The sequence below is a fragment of the Gigantopelta aegis genome, chromosome 4 (genome assembly GCF_016097555.1).
Source record: "Gigantopelta aegis isolate Gae_Host chromosome 4, Gae_host_genome, whole genome shotgun sequence".
Lineage (NCBI taxonomy): Eukaryota > Metazoa > Mollusca > Gastropoda > Neomphalida > Peltospiridae > Gigantopelta > Gigantopelta aegis.
Window position 1 is genome coordinate 55311244 of NC_054702.1, and position 6000 is coordinate 55317243.

Genomic DNA, 6000 nt, shown 5'->3' on the forward strand with positions numbered 1-6000 from the left:
ACCTCCAAGCAAAGCGACGATGAAAAGCGTTGATGGAGATAGAGTGTTCACGCCTTGCGTTGTGGTTCTCATGGACTGGGCGGTAGTTGTCGGTGTTGAGCATCCTCTCTCTCTCGCGTTAGCTACGCCCTCTCGCCTAGAAAATCTCTCTCTCTCTTTCTCGTCTCTCTCACCTCCACTCTCTCTCTCCTCTCTCTCTCTCTCTCCTCTCTCTCTCTCTCTCTCCTCTCTCTCTGGTGTGTGTGTGTGTGTGTGTGTGTGTGTGTCTCTGTACGAACCAGATGAACCAGATAGACTCGACGTGGTTCCCGTTCCTGTGACCGTTGTACCATTTGGCGTTGTGGTGGAAACTGTTAAAATAAACGGTCGAAGAAAATATGTAAAATGAATGACTTGTGTTAAAATAATTCTCTCTCTCTCTCTCTCTCTCTCTCTCTCTCTCTCTCTCTCTCTCTCTCTCTCTCTCTCTCCTCCTCTCTCTTCTCTCTCTCTCTCTCTCTCTCTCTCTGACACCCAATAGCCGATATGTATTTTTTTGCTGGGGCGTCGTTAAACATTCATTCATTCTTTCACTTAGTCTCCTGGCCCCACCCTGACTCGGTCCACACCGCAAGCTATATCATGGATGATGATTTCCACGTTAAAAACAGTTTGACATTTTAAAATATTAAATTTGCCCGATCTGCAGGTTATAGAGGCCGCCTGTACAGTGCTAAAAGGGTTCTGTAACATAATAATTACATAAAAACAAGCTCAATGGGCTGTTTCTCGTTCCAGCCAGTGCACCACGACTGGTATATCAAGGCTGTGGTATGTGCTATCATGTTTGTGGAATGGTGCATATAAAAGATCCCTTGCTACTAATGTAAAAATGTAGCGGGTTTTCTCTCTAAAACAGTATGTCAAAATTAACAAATGTTTCACATCCAACAACCTATGATTAATACATCAATGTGCTCTGGTGGTGTCGTTAAACACAATCAAACTTTAACTGTATGTTATATAACATATAGCTCGCGGTCTCGACCGAGTCAGGGTGGGGCCAGGAGACAAGTACTCAGTTGGTTGGGGGGGGGGGGGAGTTGTCCCTCTCAGTAGGTCAGGGCGGACACGCACCTGCCCAAGTAGGTCAGGGTCTCTTCCCTCGTCAGTCCAAGGCTACGGCAAATCTGGACACTTCCCTAGTCAGCCCAAGGCCACGACAGACCAGTCTAAGTAGGTCGAGGCCGGATCAGTAGGACGAGGCTGTTTAAATAGGCCACAGGCCCCGTCTAAGTAACCCTTTTCACTTCGGCATTTAACTGCTCCATTCAAATTCCATAGCACCACCACCACCCCCACCCGCCTGCTACCGATTTGATCGGGCTGCTGGTGCTCCCTTGCACCTGCCAGTGCAGGCGGTCCCTCCTCTCCCCCCCCCCCCCCCCCCACCTTTCCTGTCATGGACGGAGGAGCCGGCCAAAGCCGGCTCTTGTGCCCACGACAGGCATGCGATACAACAGCTTGTTTTGAATGTGCACGTAAAACCCTATGACATGACATGACATGTCTAAGTAGGTTACGGTCACGGGAACGTAGCTCACGGTCACGGAAAGTAGGTCCCTCTTATTACTCCCATTGACATTAATTGAAATGTGAGAAGGTTAAACTGAATCTCTTAACAGGATAGACCATTATCAAATTAATACTTACGTGAGCTATGTAAAACACATATCAATATAGCCAGAATAAACTGGTGCTGGGATGCCATCTTCAGCTTTATCTGCAACACACTGAACAAAATAGGAAAAGAAATTCAATATTAATTTTCTTTAACAATACCTCAACACATTTTAAACTATGGTTATTTGATGTCTAATTTAGGGTTATTTTAACCGTTGACAGCGAAGAGAGAGAGAGAGAGAGAGAGAGAGAGAGAGAGAGAGAGAGAGAGAGAGAGAGAGAGAGAGAGAGAGAGAGAAGAAAGGTATGTTTTATTTAACTACCCACACGAATGTTATTATTTAACTACACACTCAACACATTTTAATTACAGTTAAATGGTTAAGGACCAGGCAGATATATATCATTTTTGTCAGCTGATCATAGAGAATTAGACGGAAATTATTTCCCCTTGATTTGGGAGTAGCTCCCATAGGTGGCGCTTTGGTATGGTTAATGCTGCACGTGCTGTTTGTAACACGTGTCATTCAGCACAGGAGACCGATAGGGCAAGTAGTGTTTTTGTTATTATGTTACTTAATGTATACTCGAACAGTTGGTCCGGCCTAGTGTGTTTACAATAAATGAGTTGATATTTATTGGTGCTTTATGTTTTCTATGGGAGGGCTCTGGAGTTAAATGGAAACAGAATACACGCTACCGCCTCGCAATGGGCTACTTTCCCCCGATTAGTATAAAGGAATCTTTCATAAGCAGCATCCCACAGACAGGACAGTAGGAGTACGTACCACGTCCTTTTTACATCAGTTGTGGAGCACTGATATGAACGAGAAACAACCCAATGGGACCGACATTGCATCAGACGAATGCTTTACCACTGAACAAAGCCCCGCCCCCGAAAGAGAGGGAGAGAGCAAGAAAGGGGGGGGGGGGGGGGCAGCTGAAAGAGGAAAATGATTGGGGAGATATGCGAGAGTGGCACCTGGTGCTAGTAGGCCTATATAGATTACTACATTTATGTATTCTATCTGAAAAGGGCGGGGCGTAGCTCAGTGGTACAGCGCTCGCTCGATCTGCGATCGGTCTGGGATCGATCCCTGTCGGTGGGCCCATTGGGCTATTTCTCGTCACAGCCAGTGCACCACGACTGGTATATCAAAGGCCTTGGTATGTGCTATCCTGTCTGTGGGATGATGCATATAAAAGATCCCTTGCTGCTAATCGGAAAGAGTAGCCATGAAGTGGCGACAGCGGGTTTCCTCTCTCAATATCTGTGTGGTCCTTAACCATATGTCTGACGCCATATAACCGTAATTAAAATGTGTTGAGTGCGTCGTTAAATAAAACATTTCTTTCTATCCGAAAAACTGAACGGATTCGAGTTTGCTAGACTGCCTGTGCCCGAGTACTCGTGGAGATCCTAGTACATACAACGGCATTTGACCAGTGGTAGTGAACGTGTTGGAACGAGAAAAAACCCCAATCCATTGAATTGATTCACCGTGGTGATTCGATCCTGCGACGCAAGCACTTCAGGCGAGCTCTTAACCGATTAACATACATACATACATAAGCGTAAGCGGGATCGACCGCGTAGATTGTAGACCCCATGCATATGGTTGAGTTAAAGAACTTCCTTTTTATGGAAGCTTCGATAGCTCAGAGCGTATCGTGGTTAGTTTTGCAATTTGCGGGCGATTCGGTGCCACAGGTTCGACTCCCAGCAACGGCATGGGACAAATTGTGAGGCCAGAAAGGATTTAATTTTCCCCTGCGCCAGTGCGTTAATATCTATGTATGTAACAGTCAACCTCGACATACATACAATATATAGATATTCATACATCAATACATACATGCATGCATACATTCATACTATACATACTATCTATCTGTATATATCTGTATATATGTGTGTGTGTGTGTGTGTGTGTGTGTGTGTGTGTATATATATCTATCTATATATATATATATCACTATTTTGTGTTGTAAGCTGTTTTATTTTTATGCACATAGACCTAGGGCATACAAAAATAAATTGAAAAGAATTGAATTAAAAAGTGTGACTTTTTAAAACAATGTCAATAGGTGTGGGAAGTAGGGTGGTGGATGGAGGCGATATCCTACTCCTAACTCCGAAGGTAACGCATTGCTCCTCCCCTTCCCAGATGAAAATTAAATAAATTTATAAACTGCCCTTAGCACCCGTCTTCCAGCGAGTTGCCGCCATCGTACGACGCATATGCATATGTGTGTTAATGCTAATCTCAGACTGTCAACTGCTACGACGAAATTGACCAATTCGACGGTTGCGTTGTAACTTCCCCAACTCCACACTTTAGACAAAATTAAATAAACAAAATATACGCCATATTCTGGGTCCCCCCCCCCCTCCCCTCCTAAATAAATAGGCGTATGCTATTGATGTCAATAAACATAGATATATATTATGTTATGTAGGCTACTTTCGTAATTTGTAATAATAAATGTAATAAAATAAAACTTATATTTACCTCGGGTGAAGAAAGGGACAGGCTGGGGCGTCTGTCTGAATTGTTTTAGACGCGTTTTAAACCTTCTTCGCTTACAAGCTCATCTGATGATGTCCAAGGGTCACCAATTCTCAGATGACATCACGAATAGCAAACGGAATCATGACACGGTATTTACATACACGATTAAACTTTAGAACCGATTATGGTCCGTGGTTAGCTCGACGCGTGAAGTTGCATATATTAATTCACTCTTCTTTTAAACGGTAAAGCCTACATATTAATGTTTTCTACCAACTCTGCATATATAGAGCCTATGTTGTTTTAAGTTAGCCTTGTCTTGTTGCTAACCTCAGAATATCATTAGAGGTAGACTACAGTCAAATCTGCTCAAATGGCCAACACTATTCAAGGGTTTGTCATGAGTTTGCTTTATTTGTAAAACGTCCCCGTCTGTGGGCCAATTTGGGCTATTTCTCGTTCCAACCAGTGCACAAATGAATGAATGAATGTTTAACGACACCCCAGCACGAAAAATACATCGGCTATTGGGTCAACCAGTGCACCACGACTGGTATATCAAAGGCCGTGGTATGTACTATTCTGTCTGTTGGAATATGCAGATAAAAGATCCCTTGCCACTAATGAAAACATTTAGCGGGTTCCATCTCTAAGACCGGCCTCGGTGGCGTCGTGGCAGGCCATCGGTTTACAGGCTGGTAGGTACTGGGTTCGGATCCAAGTCGAGGCATGGGATTTTTAATCCAGATACCAACTCCAAACCCTGAGTGAGTGCTCCGCAAGGCTCAGTGGGTAGGTGTAAACCACTTGCACCGACCAGTGATCCATAACTGGTTCAACAAAGGCCATGGTTTGTGCTATCCTGCCTGTGGGAAGCGCAAATAAAAGATCCCTTGCTGCTAATCGGAAGAGTAGCCCATGTAGTGGCGACAGCGGGTTTCCTCTTAGAATCTGTGTGGTCCTTAACCATATGTCTGACGCCATATAGCCGTAAATAAAATGTGTTGAGTGCGTCGTTAAATAAAACATTTATTTCTTTCCATCTCTTAGACTATATGTCAAAAATTACCAAATGTTTGACATCCAATAACCGATGATTAATAAATCAATGTGCTCTAGTGGTGTCATTAAACAAAACAAACTTTAATTTTTTACATTACATAATAAATATATCTTCTTTTTTTTTTTTACAAAACCAGTGTCTGTATATTCAATGTGTTTTTCATAGTTTTGATATTTGTAAGTAGACGAAACTGGATTTGGTTTCCAAATAATTTTGTACGTACGAAGAAATATATATACACATCATATTTTATACAATCCAGGGACAAAAAGGTTGTTTTCACGTATTTCAACACGTATTTATGGATGTTCAATTCACGCTTACACGGACGCGGATGCGGACGCGAATGCGGATCACGAATCACGTATGAATGGATGGCTAGCTTAAATACGTGTTGAAATACGTCAAAACACTAGATAAATATGAAGAAAAACAGTATCCTGGTTTCTCACGGACACGGACGCGGATACGGATCACGGATCACGTATGGAGGGATGGCCAGCTTTATATTAGCGTTTGCAGCTGACAAACGCAATGTCAACTAAACTTCCACAATTAGCTATAGTGGGAATTTTGATTTTGTTTTAAGGAAAATTAAGACTTTAAAAATATATATCTGTATATATATATTTAAAAAATGCTAAAATATTGCTCCTGCCAGGCTGCCATTCCAGCTCCGACGTCTTTGCCACTAAAGTACATTGATTTATTATTCATCGGTTGTTGGATGTCAAACATTTGTTAATTTTTACATAATATTAG

General features: G+C 42.7%; 1 long non-coding RNA gene across 1 annotated transcript; it reads right to left on the reverse strand.

The window, feature by feature from the left end:
* Positions 1-260: 260 nt before the first annotated feature.
* On the reverse strand, positions 261-4317 carry LOC121370947. The gene is made up of 3 exons (XR_005957752.1): positions 4176-4317; positions 1693-1772; positions 261-350 (listed from the first exon to the last, which is right to left on the reverse strand). It is a non-coding gene; the product is annotated as an uncharacterized LOC121370947 (long non-coding RNA).
* Between the last annotated feature and the right edge of the window lie 1683 nt (positions 4318-6000).